The following is a 13,430-nucleotide window of genomic DNA, read 5'->3' on the forward strand; positions in this document are numbered from 1 at the left end:
ACCATCGACCACCTGGTTCCTTCAGCCCCCCGGGGATCACCTGCTCCCTCAATCCCAGGATGCCACAGCAGGCCCATGGGCCCAGGGCAGCATTAAGAATGGTCCAGTGATGCTCAGATTCCCTGAAGAGATTCCCCCCCACCCCGAACCACTACCCCAAGGTAGAAACCGACCCCCTCTTTCCAGGAGCGACATCTACAAAAGCAGATGTCCTGTTCAGGGGGTGGACTGTAATGCAAGGGCAGTTAGCAGAAACCACTTATTCTGAGAACACTCACGGGTGTCGTATTGATCCTAGGAAGAGAGGAGTAAGACCCAGTGCTCTCTCCCCAGGAAGTTCTTGGTGTAGGGACAGGAGCAGGCAGCAGACAGTGACCAGTGATGTCAGGCTCGGGGGAGGCCGGTGCTCACAAGAGGGACCCCGAGTCCAGATCCTGGGAGTGGGGGCGGGGGGGATGGACGAGCCACGTGAGACGGCTCTCGAGACTGGCGGCTGCAAAGGGGTGGCGGCCGGGAGGTTACAGAAGATCTCAGGCACTGAGAACATCTCCCGCAAAGGCCCTGAGGTTAGCGCACTGTGCAAGAGAGAAGGCTGGCTGCAGGCACTGGGGGGCAGGGCCCGGACTCCCCGCAGCGAGGTGAGAAGGGCTGTGAGCACCGCGGATCGTGCTCCCGCTTTAGGGGGAATCACTACAGGTGGTGTGTGGGGAGGGCCTGGGGCTGTTCCTAAAGCCAGTGAGCACCGGGGGGACCTGAGGGGTGGCCGCACAGCTTCCCCTCCTGGCTCCCTCACCTCTACGCACAGCGCTGTGCTCAGTTTCCATACAGGTGTGCTGGGCAGGGGGAGCAGACTGCGGGCGAGCTGGGTACCGGAGGCGGCCTGAACCCCGGGGCCTCATCAATTTGTCATTTCCACTTGAACCAGAGCATCTTACAACACACGTGTCCAGGCTGAAACTCCAGATGCCTCACTGTCCTCTCCCGTTTTGCTCCTCCCCGCCAGCCCCCCCCCCCCCCCGACACCAAAACCACCACGGGTTCCTCTGCTGCCGGCGCATCCCGCCCACCCGCGCGTCCTGCTGCTGGAGTGTGTGATCAGCCACCCATTGCTCTGACCCAGGCAGCCACCACCCCTGGCCTAGAAGGCAAAAACGGTCTCCGCCCAAAGGATTCACAGCAACAGGAAAAATCGTTGAAAGAATATAAACCAGGTCGCTACAGTCCCCTGCTGAATTCAAACACTCCCGGGACTTGCCACCGTGTTAAAGCGAACCCACATTCCTGACCAAGCGCTCGGGGCCCTGAAGGGGCGGGTCACAGCTACCCACCCCCATCCCAGGCCGCTCTCCAAGGGCAGCTGAGCACAAGGGGTGCAGGCAGGGCTGGGGTCAGGCCCAGGCTCTGGCACGCTCCTTCCACCCCAGGGCCTGCACCCATGCAGACCCGTCCACAGGAAGCAAGCCTTCCTTGATGAAGCCCCCAACCACAGAGAGCCGGTCCTGTCCATCCCCATCCAGACTGCACTTCCTTCCTGCATTTATCAGAGGCCACGGTTGTTCGGTTAGGGACTTACACACCCGTTCTGGTCCGCCTCTGTGGTCCCGCCCTCTGACCCGGCTGCAGTGTGACGGCCCGAGGTAAAGGCCGGCGGTCGCGGCGCTCTAAGCCCGGCCCACGGTATGCCGGACGCCCCTGCTGACAAGGTGGATAGAGTGGGTGAGTGGGGAGGGCCGATTCCACGGCCCACGCAGGAGGAAGGGCCTCTTTGCTGAGCCCCATGCAAGGGATCCGGTTTCGTGGACAGCAGCCCATGTCGATGTCTGATAAAAAAGGTAAGGACAGCCAGAAACATCTGTGTGGAGGCGGAAGCCTACGTGGCCGGGGTCTGCAGCTGCTGGTTACGTGACCGTGGCCAGGCCACGTAACCTCTCTGCATCTTGGTTTCCTTCCCCGGCCAGTGGGGGTAAGAACCACCACGGAGGGAATGAAAGCCACAGGCCGCGGCCCGTCCTGGCCGGTCCACCACGAGCCCCGTTTGGTGTGAGGGTCCCGCAGGAGCGACCGCCGCCCGCTTTCACAGTGCCCACTTCACGGCCACAGCCACATGTGGCCCTGATCCCCTCCTTCACGCCGTCTGGAAGGAAAGTGTGGTTTTCTCAAGTCCAACCTTCCAGGGACAAAAGCAGTCATTTTGAGATGTGAAGGCCATTTTGCATCAACTGGCATCGTGGGGCAGCAATCGTCTGCAGCTTTGTGACACAGATAAGGATCCCTTCGTATTCTGAATTAAGGGCTTAAAATAACGAAATGAGGGGCGCCTGGGTGGCTCTGTCGGTTGAGCGGCCGACTTCGGCTCAGGTCACGATCTCGCGGTTGGTTGAGTTCCAGCCCCGAGTCGGGCTCTGGGCTGACGGCTCGGAGGCTGGAGCCTGCTTCCGATTCTGTGTCTCCCTCTCTCTCTCTCTCTCTCTCTCTCTCTGCCTCTGCCCTGCTCACACTCTATCTCTCTCTCTCTCTCTCTCTCAAAAATAAATAAACATTAAAATGTTTAATAAAATAAATAATAAAATAACAAAATGATTCTCCCCAGGCAAAATCAAGCAGATATAAAAATATAAAAGAACATCCTGTGCAATCACAAAAATATTCCTCTCAGCTGAGATGTGAAAAAAAAAATCAAGATATTACATTCTGTAAAAAGGTAACGTAGGAAATAGCCAAGCTATTGTGCTCAGCACCGGCTGCAGCTGGGCCTTTTTCTTGGGCTGAACTAATCCTCCTGTCTTCTCCGTTTCTCTCCTTCCTCCCTCCACCTGTGGCTGACGTGTAGGACAAGCTGTCTGTCTGACGAGCTGTCTGTCTGCCAAGCTGCCGAGGCCCAGGACTCGGCTGCAGAATCCAGCCACACGGCCACTCGAGACCTCCAAGGCTTCCTTCCTTGTTTAACCTCGTGGCTCATGGCTACGTGACCGGGAACAAATTCGATTCGCAGCCAGATCAAGGAATGTCCACACAGGGGCGGGAGCCTTGGGTAGGAGTCCAGGCCGTGTTCCTGACCTCCCGGGGGGCTCGGCCCCTCATCCGTGTGGCCCGATGGGGTAACGCACACCTGTCTCACCGGGCAGCTGGGAGCCGCGTCCAGCTCCCCTTTCGGTTTAGGTGTGACCGACCTGCAACGCTTACCCACGACATACCAACACAGGCTCAGATGAGCGTTAAGTCCTCGAAATGGTGCCTTCCCACCGGAGGACACGTGAGACTCCTCGCCGCTCTCCAGGGCCTTTAGAAAACATGCAGAAACCTGGCCGGGAAACCCAAGTACGGCATCAGTCACGCAATTTATCGCTTGCAAGGCTTCCTTGTCAGGAGCACGGAAGGGCAAGCCGTGTGTGTGTGTGTGTGTGTGTGTGTGTGTGCACATGCACGCGTGTGCCCATGCGTGGTCTCCCTCATGTTAATCCAGCCCAGTGGCGGGAGAAGACACCGGCAACACAGAGACAATTCTGGAATGGGACGCCTGAGGTGACGCCGTTCACAGGAGTAGTTCTCGTAGAAGAGGGCTAATGTGTTGGCGACGTTAAAGCTACACCCCTGACCAGATGTCACATGACAAAGAACTGCTTTGCAGAGAAGGGGGGGGGCACGCACCCACGCCTGACATATAAAGGATTTTCAAGATAGCCCAACTTCAAGAACGAGGCACCCATACACCTATAAGGAAGTCTTACACGACTGTGTAAGGTGAATAGTCTCCATCTATGTGTGACGGCCAGCTCAAGGGCCTGCCACCTGCAGTGGGGGGCGGGGGGGGGGGTGGGGAGGGACCCTGACCATCTCCACGTGCACTGAGCTAACGGGGAGCAGCTGGAACCGAACGGATCCGCTCTCGCCTGGGCCTGCGGACCCCCCCCACCCCCCCCCCGCCCAGGGTCCTCTCTCTCTGGAGCTCTGGTCGTTTACATTTCAGGTCACGCACACAGACTGTTCTCTGGGCTTTGTTAGCGAACGGAGATCAGGTCACACGCGCTGGGACGGGCAGAACAGGGAACTTCTACTGCTCCCGCTGCATCCGGTTTTGATGTAAGCAGCAAGGTGACAACACGGGAGGGGCCGTGACCCCGACCAACAGCTCAGGTGTCGAAGGAAGGAACGAACGCTGCCAGTCGCAAAGCTTCATTGCGAATGTGACTCCCTTAGTGGCAGTAGCCTAAAGGCCAGGTGACGGGGCTACTCCATGGCATCCAGGAGTCCGTGAGTCCTCCCACGGCTAAGAGTCCGTGCGGCCTGTGAGAACGGCTGGTCCAGGCTCAGACCCCACGCCCAGGACCACGCGCATCCCCTGTGCCCCCGGGCCAGGCTTCTCCACTAGGACACTTCCCCACCCAAAGCACAGATTTCACTTTTCTTTCGTGCTGAGCTAAAGCATAGCGGGGAGAGGTAGGTGGCAGTTAAGGATGAGAGGCGGGGTTGGCCGCAGCTGGGGTTGGGGGCGGGAGGGAGCTGGTTCTGTTCCCGGCTCTCTCCCTGTCTAACCGAGCCTCTGTGAAACTCCAGTTTCTTTGGGTTTCAGTTCCTCACGGGTACCTCTCCTCCTCCCCCTTCCAAGACCGATGAAACGGCAGAGCCAACGACGGAAGTATTCCGAGGAATGTAAGCAATTATGTAAAAGTCACCTATCACAGTTCGGAAATAGTTGCCGGCCAGCAGAGTCGACGACCTGGGACTGGGCTCCAGCTCCGTGACGCACGAGGCGCGTGACCTTGGGCAAGGTGCTTCATCACTTCATCTTAGAGCACGTGGGATGGGCGGCTTGAAGGACAGCAGTTTACTTCCCACGGTTCTGGAGGTGAAGGCCAAGATCACGGTGTTGACAGACGTGGTGTCTGGAGAAGGCCACTCCCTGGTTCACAAGGGGCCGTCTTCTCGCTGTGTTTCCGTGCAGGGGAAGGTCCAGGGAGATCTCTGGGGTCTCTTTCCTAAGGCACACTAATCCCACCATGAGACCCCACCCTCATGACCTAGGCGCCTCCCACAGGCCCACCTCCTCGTACCCTCGTGTTGGGGACGGGGTGGGAGTTCCGGGGGCCACACAAACGTTCGGTCTATAGTCCTCGGCGACCCACCGTCTCCGTGTTGGTAGAGCGAAGACGAAGAGAACGGTACCAGGAGGTTCACAGTCAGGGTGCGGACGGAGAGGGAGGACGCCCAGCAAGAGGCTGAGATGCCCAGTGATGGGATCTGATCACATGCCCGACAGCATCCGCCAGTCCCCTACCCCCGGCTCCTGTCCCACTTCCCGGAGCTGACTTACCAGATGGCTATTACAGAAGAGCAGCCTTAGCTACCACAGTTGATAGTTCATTTAGACGCCGTGTCTATTTTTCACAAAAATACAGGAGGCTGTATTTTTAAAGCCTCTGCTTGGAGACAGAAAGGGTGGCAGGATTTTTGTCTCCCGCTTGGGAAGTACACGATGGGGAGGGGACGGGGAGCTGAGGAGCTACGGGGCCACCGTCTGGGGCCGGCCCCACCTCAAAGGCCCCGTGTCACGCGCAGTGGCCAGCGGGGACGGGCCACCCAGAGAATTTGCTCATTTCCTCCGTGACCTCACAGCTTTTTCTTGCTTCCCCTGCTTCCCGCTGTGCCAAGGACACCCACCTTGGTTCTTCCTGCCGAACCAAACCAGGTTCATGGCCAGTTTCCATGTGCCTGGGTGCTGTTTCTTCCTCAGGCTCCTTCTCCAGACCTTCCTCTTCCCGCGCACTGGGCGCCCGCTGAGCCCACGGGTGTCCCCAGCTTGCTGCCCGCCCTGGCCAGTCCCACGTAGCATCACGGTGCATGTTCCTCCGAGGCAGGCAAGAGAAAGGGACCGCGCCCCGGGCACTCCGGGAGAGTGCGAATGATGAAAAGCGTGGACAGTCCCCCTCGGCTTCAAGAAGTGTATTCCAAGCCATGCACCTGATGGCATATAGAAAACTCTGGTGTGCCTCACGGAGGGTCTTCTGTGCATAAAGCACCACAACAAGCAGTTAGCTGACCACACTGGATTCTCACGGGGGTCAACCCAAGAGGCGCTGGGACGCCAGCTTTGCAGCCGCGGAAGCAAGTCTTGCCCCAGGTCACCCCGGCTGGTGAATGAAGGAGCCGACAGTCTCTTCCCCCTGCCAGGCGCAACCCACACATGCGGGCGTGGACTCCCCAGATGGCTGAGTCTTCCTGGCGTTGTGGTTGCTTCCAATTTCCCAGGCGCGTGATGCAGTTCTGACCTGGGGAAGGTGAGGGGAGGCAGAGGGCCGGCCCAGGAAGGAGGACAGAGGCCCAGGAAGGAGGACAGAGGCTGTGGCGAGACAGGACAGGAGCTGAAAAGGAGGCTATTTAAATATATATGGACTTGGGAGTTTCTTTCTTTGGCTGAAATAAATTCTTAGAAGGAACTCTGAGCTGAGGCACCACGCACGCCCCCCCCCCCCCCCCCGCTTCCAAAACGAGCAGCGATGGGGACAACAGGGCCCAGCAGAGCAGACGCACCGCCAATGGGTCCAGCTGCCGGAGCGCAAACAGGAAATCCTGGATAATTTTGGAGGAAGTCATAGGGATTTTATCACTGATGGCGAATCCCTTGGGAGAGGTCCAGAGGGGGTTTGTGGAAGGTCCACACGGATGGGAGTTTTGTCTGTTGGGTTCCCTGTTGGGTCTTAGGCGCCTAGAACAGTGTCTGGCCCACTGAGGTGTGCTGAGTGAGCCAGGGAAAAGGGAATGTGTTCAAAGGCTAATGACCCTCCAGGTCTCAAGGTCAACAGCAGCATCCTGCAGCTCACAGAGAAGGTCAAGGGCACCGAGGTGCTCACTAGAACATGCTGCGGGAGAGTAGACAAGACAAAGGGTCGGATCCACAATGCGTGCGCTGGATGTAGGGCCAGGGACCCCTTGCAGACAGCCCGAGGTATGGGCAGGACCACCCCGTGCGTGCGCGCATGCGTGTGCCTGAAGAGGGAGTAGGGATTCGGGCGGGACCTCCTCGTCCACACCTTACGTTCCTCAAGACGCTGGGTTTAGCCCTTTGTGCCTATCTACAAGAGAGATTAAACACAGAGTTACGGAGATGCACAGACTGGGCCGGGCACATAAAATGTGCCATGTTTGCAAACCAGTCTTAGTATTTTAAAAAAATACTGGGAGCCCAAGGAAGGGGACAAAAAGCAACCAGCACAGGCCCATCATGACCTCTGCGATGGCTTCGCCACGGGCCAGAGGGAATGAGAGAGTCGGTGAAGAGGCCAGAAGGCTCTGGGAGGCCCCAGAAAGGGTCTGGCCCTTTCCAACCCAAAAGAGAAGGTACAGGCCACGCTGCATCCTGAACCCAGTCGGTGGCATCAGGAGGCGGGGCCTGGACCTCTGCTCTGGGGCTCAGGAGCCCTGCTTGAGAAGCAGCAGTGACAAGGGTCTGTGTTGACATGACGGTGGTTAGTGCAATGGGGAACATCAGAGGCCACTGCGTGGGACTGGGCTGGACTCCCTCCCTAGAAAAACCTATTAGGACACAGGGGGTGGTCACCCTCCCCGCCGCCGGCAGCTGACTCTCGGGCACCTCCCCTCCTGGCTTGGCATCGCTGGTGCCACCCACTGCCTCCTTTCACAGCCCAGCACGGGTGTGTGGACCCCAGGCCATGCTCCTTGTCTCCCTCCACCAGGCGTCTGTATTTGCTCTGCGTGCCTGTGTCCCCTGGGGGCACCCGAGTGCAGGACTGCAGGATCGCTGGGGTGTGGAGGGAGGAGGGAGAGCAAAGGCTTCCGGTGGAGTCCTCATCCTCCTTTCTAGTACTCAGGGACACCCATGGCACCCTGTGCGTGGAGGATGGGACCAGGCGCTTGTCTCGGCACAGCTGGGCCAAGAAGAAGGAAGGCAGGCCGGAGGGGTTTTATCTCCGCACCCTAACTGCATCCCTCTAATGCCCTGCACAGCCCTCCAGGCCCCGGGAGAGAGAAGGCAAGGGACCAGGGACCAGGGACCAGGCAAGAAAGAAGCGCATCCTGGCCAAGCTGGCCGGGAAGCCTGAGAGAGGGCCCACATTCATGCTGTGACTCACCGAGTCAAGCCGGTGGAGGGAGGTGCCGACCTCCGCATCCAGTGGACTGTGGGGAGAGGCTGGCCCCGTCCCACCAGCCACCTGCAGCCTCACCTCCCCAAGAGGAAGCAAGGAACCAGAGGAGGTCAATGTTATGGTTACTGAGTTGGGGGTGGTTCTGGCCTTCAGGCTCCTATCCTTTTTCTTCCTGGAGCCTTTCCTTTTTCAGGGTCACACATCCAGAGCCCCGTTCCACAAGTGTAGCTGGGCCGGGTATGTTATTTATTTCTCAGTGAACATAAAAGAACATTTACGTATTTTATTCAGCATACGTGTATATGGCACTTATGCTGTATATGTGTTCTGCTTTATAAATGATAGCTTGACTCCCTTCCTCCTTGATGATAACTCGGGAGACATGTGCACCACTACTAACCTCCATGTATCCAATGAGGAAACTGAGTCACAGACAGGTTAAGGGACTTGCCTGAGGTCATACAACCAGCAAAGGGCAGGACCAGAATCCACCCCTGATGGCCCAGCCTGAGTCCATGCCCCTGACCACCGCACTGTGGTAAATCTTGCCGGAAGATTCTTCCAGTTTCAGTGCCCCCCCACCACACGACCTCATAGCCCCAACACACACAGCTGACAATAGCAGACGCCTCTATAGAAACGAGGGAGAGGAAGCCAGCAGCCTCCCCCCAGGCTGCCCACCTGTGATCTGACCCCCCCAGCGTTAGCTAGGACACAAGCCTCACAAGTGTAGGGGCTCATTTTACTTATTTTCCAGAATCCCATTACTGGATCCCAGTAAGAGCTGGCTGGCTGAATAACATTTGCTGGGGTGTCACCGAGACCTCCTTTTCCCTTCTGGGTTTGGATGGGACCGGCACTCACAGACACCGTCCAGAGTCACAGCCCAGCTCAGATCAGCGAGGCCCCCGGCTGTCTGCTCAAGTTAACGCAGCTTCAGGACATTGCAAAATGGCAGCCGTCAACGTCAACAAAATACCCTTGGACGAGACCGAGCTCCAGGGCAAGAGAGGCACTCTTCATTTGGGAGAGTCAGGCTGTCACTGAATCAGTCCTGGGGACCAGCTTCTGGCCAGCGGAAAGAACCAGCTGAGACTTGAATTCCAAAGAATTCAGGGATGGTGAAGAAACACCTGCTCTTTGAGGAAGACACAGGGGTGACTGCCACTTAGCCCCTGGCCACCGCATCAAAGAACCTGAGAGTGGAAACCCACAGTGTGTTGTTCTGTGCCCGACAGATCCATTGGAGTTGGACAAAGGCCCGATAACTCCTTCAGGAAGGGAGCCACTGAGGTACTTTCTTTAAAAAAAAAATTTTTTTTAACATTTATTTATTTTTGAGACAGAGAGAGACAGAGCATGAACAGGGGAGGGGCAGAGAGAGAGGGAGACACAGAATCGGAAACAGGCTCCAGGCTCTGAGCTGTCAGCACAGAGACCGACGCGGGGCTCGAACCCACGGACCGCGAGATCACGACCTGAGCGGAAGTCGGACGCTTAACCGACTGAGCCATCCCGGCGCCCCTGAGGTACATTCTTTAATTTCACGAGGTACCTAAGTTTGGGGCGTCCAGTGTGGGGAGGGGACACTAACCTTGATTCAGAGGTGATGCTGTGCCTAGGGCTCCATTAGGGCTTTAATGTACGCAGGCACCAGATTTCTTTCTTTCTTCTTTTCCTTTTAATATAATTCATTGTCAAGTTGGCTAACATACAGGATGTACAGTGTGCTCTTGGTTTGGGGGGTAGATTCCAGTGATTCATCGCTTCCATACAACACCCAGTGCTTCTCCCAACAAGTGCCCTCCTCCATGCCCATCACCCATTTTCCCCTCCCCCCCACCCCCCCATCAACCCTCAGCGTGTTCTCTGTATTTGCCTCCCTCCCTCTCTTGTCGGTAACTATTTTTTCCCCTTCCCTTCCCCCATGGTCTTCCGTGAAGTTTCTCAAGTTCCCCATACGAGTGAAAACATGTGGCATCTGTCTTTCTCTGCCTGACTTATTTCACTTAGCCTAACACCTTCCAGTGCCATCCACGTTGCTACAAATGGCAGGACTTCATTCTTTCTCATGGCCGAGTAGTATTCCATCGTATATAGAAACCACATCTTCTTTACCCACTCGTCAGTCGATGGATATTTGGGCTCTTTCCGTAATGTGGCTGTTGTTGAAAGCGCTGCTATAGACATTGGGGTATACGTGCCCCTATGCATCAGCACTCCTGTGTCCCTTGGATAAAGTCCCAGCGGTGCTCCTGCTGGGTCATAGGGTAGATCTATTTTTAATTTTGTGAGGAACCTCCACGTTGTTTTCCAGAGCGGCTGCACCAGTTTGCGTTCCCACCAACAGCGTAGGCATCTCATTTCTAAGGGAAGTTCTACAGATGTGTAAGCGGAGGCCCAGGGCTTGGAGCAACTGTTCAAGGTCGGAGCTTGAGTAGGAGCCAAGCTGCTTCCATGCCCCAGGTGGCTGCCTTCCTACGCAAGCACACGACCAAGTGTAGTGCCCTAAGTGCTCATCCCAGCCGTGTGCACCAGCTGCCTAAGCACCGAGGAGGAGGAGGGGGACCGGGTGGGGATAAACGCTTCCCACTGGGAGGCGACCCTAGCCAGCCGAGGTGCAGCGACCAAGGTGCGTAGCTAGGTGTCTCAGCAGAGTGACAGGGAGCGGGCCTTCCAGACAGAACTGCCCATGATGCACAGGCAGCTGTGTTTCTAATGCCGTTAAGTCCAGGAAAAAGCAGGGTCCTCTGCTGCTCAGGGCTCACTGTCTGACAAATCGAATTACCCACATGGGGCTGCACCGTGACCACGTTTAGACAGCAGTTTTGTAGCTCTCGAGTTTTTCTAGTGCTCCTTCCTGGGCAAGGCGACGCCACGCTAGACAGGTCAATTGCAGAGCACATACGTGACCATCCCTAATCTTCACGCATAAAGACAAAGACACTAGCGCGAGGGATCCGAAGTGAAAGCTGTAAGGAGACACAGAACACTAAGCTGTGCCCGGCAAATGCCATAAACGTCTTGCCCACCATCAGCCCACGACTGTTCTCTTACTTGATAAAGGGCTTGCGCCTGGAGAGTAACCCACGGAAACACGAAGAACACAGAGTGCACCTCTCAACTGACACCCTTCGAATCGGGGTGGGTACGGAAAGGCTGGCATACTTCCAAACAAACCCTAATTGTTTCACATCTTCCTTTGTTTTAACTTTCTTTATTTGGAGCACGAGGAGGAGAGAGAGAGGGAATCCCGAGCAGGCTCCATGCTGTCAGCGTGGAGCCCGACGTGGGGCTCCAACTCACAAACTGTGAGATCTGGAAGTTGGATGCTCAAGCAACGGAGCCACCCCAGGTGCCTTGTAGATTTTGGTCTTGCTCAAGATGCCTACTGAAATTTGGCACACGGTGCTTCCAAAACCAATCTGTGCAGGTGCTTCCGCATCCCCAGCCCATTCTCCAGGAATGAATGAAACAGAGCACTCTGCACGCCTCTTCGGAATAGGCGTCAATCCTTGACCCACAGATGGCAAATAGGTTCGGGGTCTTGTGTCAACTCATGCGGCTCGTAGCTGCCTGTACCCGTGTTAAGGAGGATTCTGAAGTCTGTGGCTGGGGGGGAAGGGTAGTGTCGTGACTGACGAGCAGCGCTTCCTGGGGGTGAAGGTGGCCAGGGCGCAGCAAGGGGTCACATATCTGCCCCGCTTAGTGGGGAAGGGCAAAACAGGACGGCACTCTCCCCCAAACATTCGAGCCCTCTTACAAGATCAGCACCCAGTATTACTTAGAGCTCACAGAAACATCTCTCTGTTTATCAAAGAATAAAAAGGCATAACATTTCCAAGGGGGAAATCTGCCTTTACAAATTGTTTACAAGCTTTGATGTTATTCTAAGGGAATGTTCAGAGATGCACGTGTATTTTGCAGAGGAAAAACAGTCCAAATACACTAAATGTCCCCAAATAGGGAACATTCATGATGTGGAATCCTCTCTACATTAAAAAGGAATGTTCTTGAGGAGTATTTGAGAGCGTAAGAAAACATTCAGGAGACCATCTTTAAAAAGATAAGAAAGCAGTACAGTTTGGTACAAACTTAAAAAAAAAAAAGTGTGCCTGTAAACTCTAAACAGCTGAAAAGATTTAAGTCAAAGGGTTCACCATGACCATCTTTAAGCGGTAGGGTTATAAGACTTCCATTTTTTCGTTATGCTTTTCTGAATATGATTTCTGGAAACAGATGATACAACCAAATGAATGGCCTTTAGAAGCAGAAAAAAAAACCCAGCAGATGATATTTTGAAGAAGGGGGCTCTAGGGGTCCCCAAAATGTTAATATGGCAGTCAAATACTTGTTTGTGCTTTCCATCGGTTATAAATATTCCTCTTTGTGACCGGGGGTATTGTTTGTCAAGACTCTGGGAAGGAAAAACAGCTGTTAGCAGCTGCGGGCAAAGAGAGCCTGGCCTGGAGGGGCTGTGGGTACTAATGAGCCAGCAGAAGGGGGGAGGGGGCAGCTAAATGCCAAAGAGGTGGGGAAGCCCCTCCCACACTATGCTCCAACTGTGAGTTTGTCCTAAACCCAGAAAGCAGGTGGGCAGGCTGAAATTTCCTCCCGGATGCTTGAGATGTACCAAGGAAAATAACTCCCCGTCTTTCCTAATCCCTTACGTCCGAGATAAATAGATGGCCAGGCCAGACTTTGGGAGTTTCAAAGACACAAGCTCATCGAGCTCGCTAATTCTCTCTCTCTCTCTCTCTCTCTCTCGCTCTCTCTCTCACTAGATGGAGGAACCTCACAATGAGATAGGAAAACACCCAGGAGGATGTGGGCAGACAGCAAGAAAGAGCATCTCTCTTCCCTCGGCAAACCGGCGTCGGGAGCTATGTGACCTTGAGCCTCAGGCTACCTACCCAGTAGCGCAGTGGGAGGATTATATGAGCTAGGAATCTATCAGGATGCACTCAGGCACTATGGGGTATTCCTGCTTCTGATGTTGCTATTATCACTGTCGCTGCCGCTGTTGTCCACAGCCTCTTGGCTCGACGTGGAATCAATAGAGAAGAACACGGGCAGAGCGCCAGGAGACGTCACCCTGGAACGCACAGATTCCTTCCTTTCTATGCACTCGCAGTCCCAAGGACTACTTCGGAGAGGAGAAGCTTTGTGTCATTTCATTAGCACGCTTCGCTAAGGAGAGAATTCCAACCGCCCAGCTCCCTGGGCGCTCCCTGTCTCCCACCGAACCTGGAGCTTGTCCGAAGCGTCCATGAGGGGTCCCATCCTCCTGGATCGGCTTGCCTTTTACCCACTCGATCCACGCGCTGG

General features: G+C 55.6%; 1 protein-coding gene across 3 annotated transcripts in view; it reads right to left on the minus strand.

Annotated features, from left to right (window-relative positions):
• Positions 1-13,430, minus strand: part of PGBD5 (piggyBac transposable element derived 5) — a 105,820-nt gene that overhangs the window by 35,131 nt on the left and 57,259 nt on the right. Inside the window, exon 1 of one of the 3 annotated variants that reach the window (XM_053207088.1) lies at positions 9,697-9,776. The exons of the other annotated variants lie outside the window; for them this stretch is intronic. The gene's annotated coding sequence lies outside the window, so the exon portion shown is untranslated. Of the gene's footprint in view, positions 1-9,696; positions 9,777-13,430 lie in introns of those variants that run through there. 3 annotated transcript variants of the gene reach the window in all.

Source organism: Acinonyx jubatus, chromosome D2, assembly GCF_027475565.1.
Source record: "Acinonyx jubatus isolate Ajub_Pintada_27869175 chromosome D2, VMU_Ajub_asm_v1.0, whole genome shotgun sequence".
NCBI classification, from domain to species: domain Eukaryota; kingdom Metazoa; phylum Chordata; class Mammalia; order Carnivora; family Felidae; genus Acinonyx; species Acinonyx jubatus.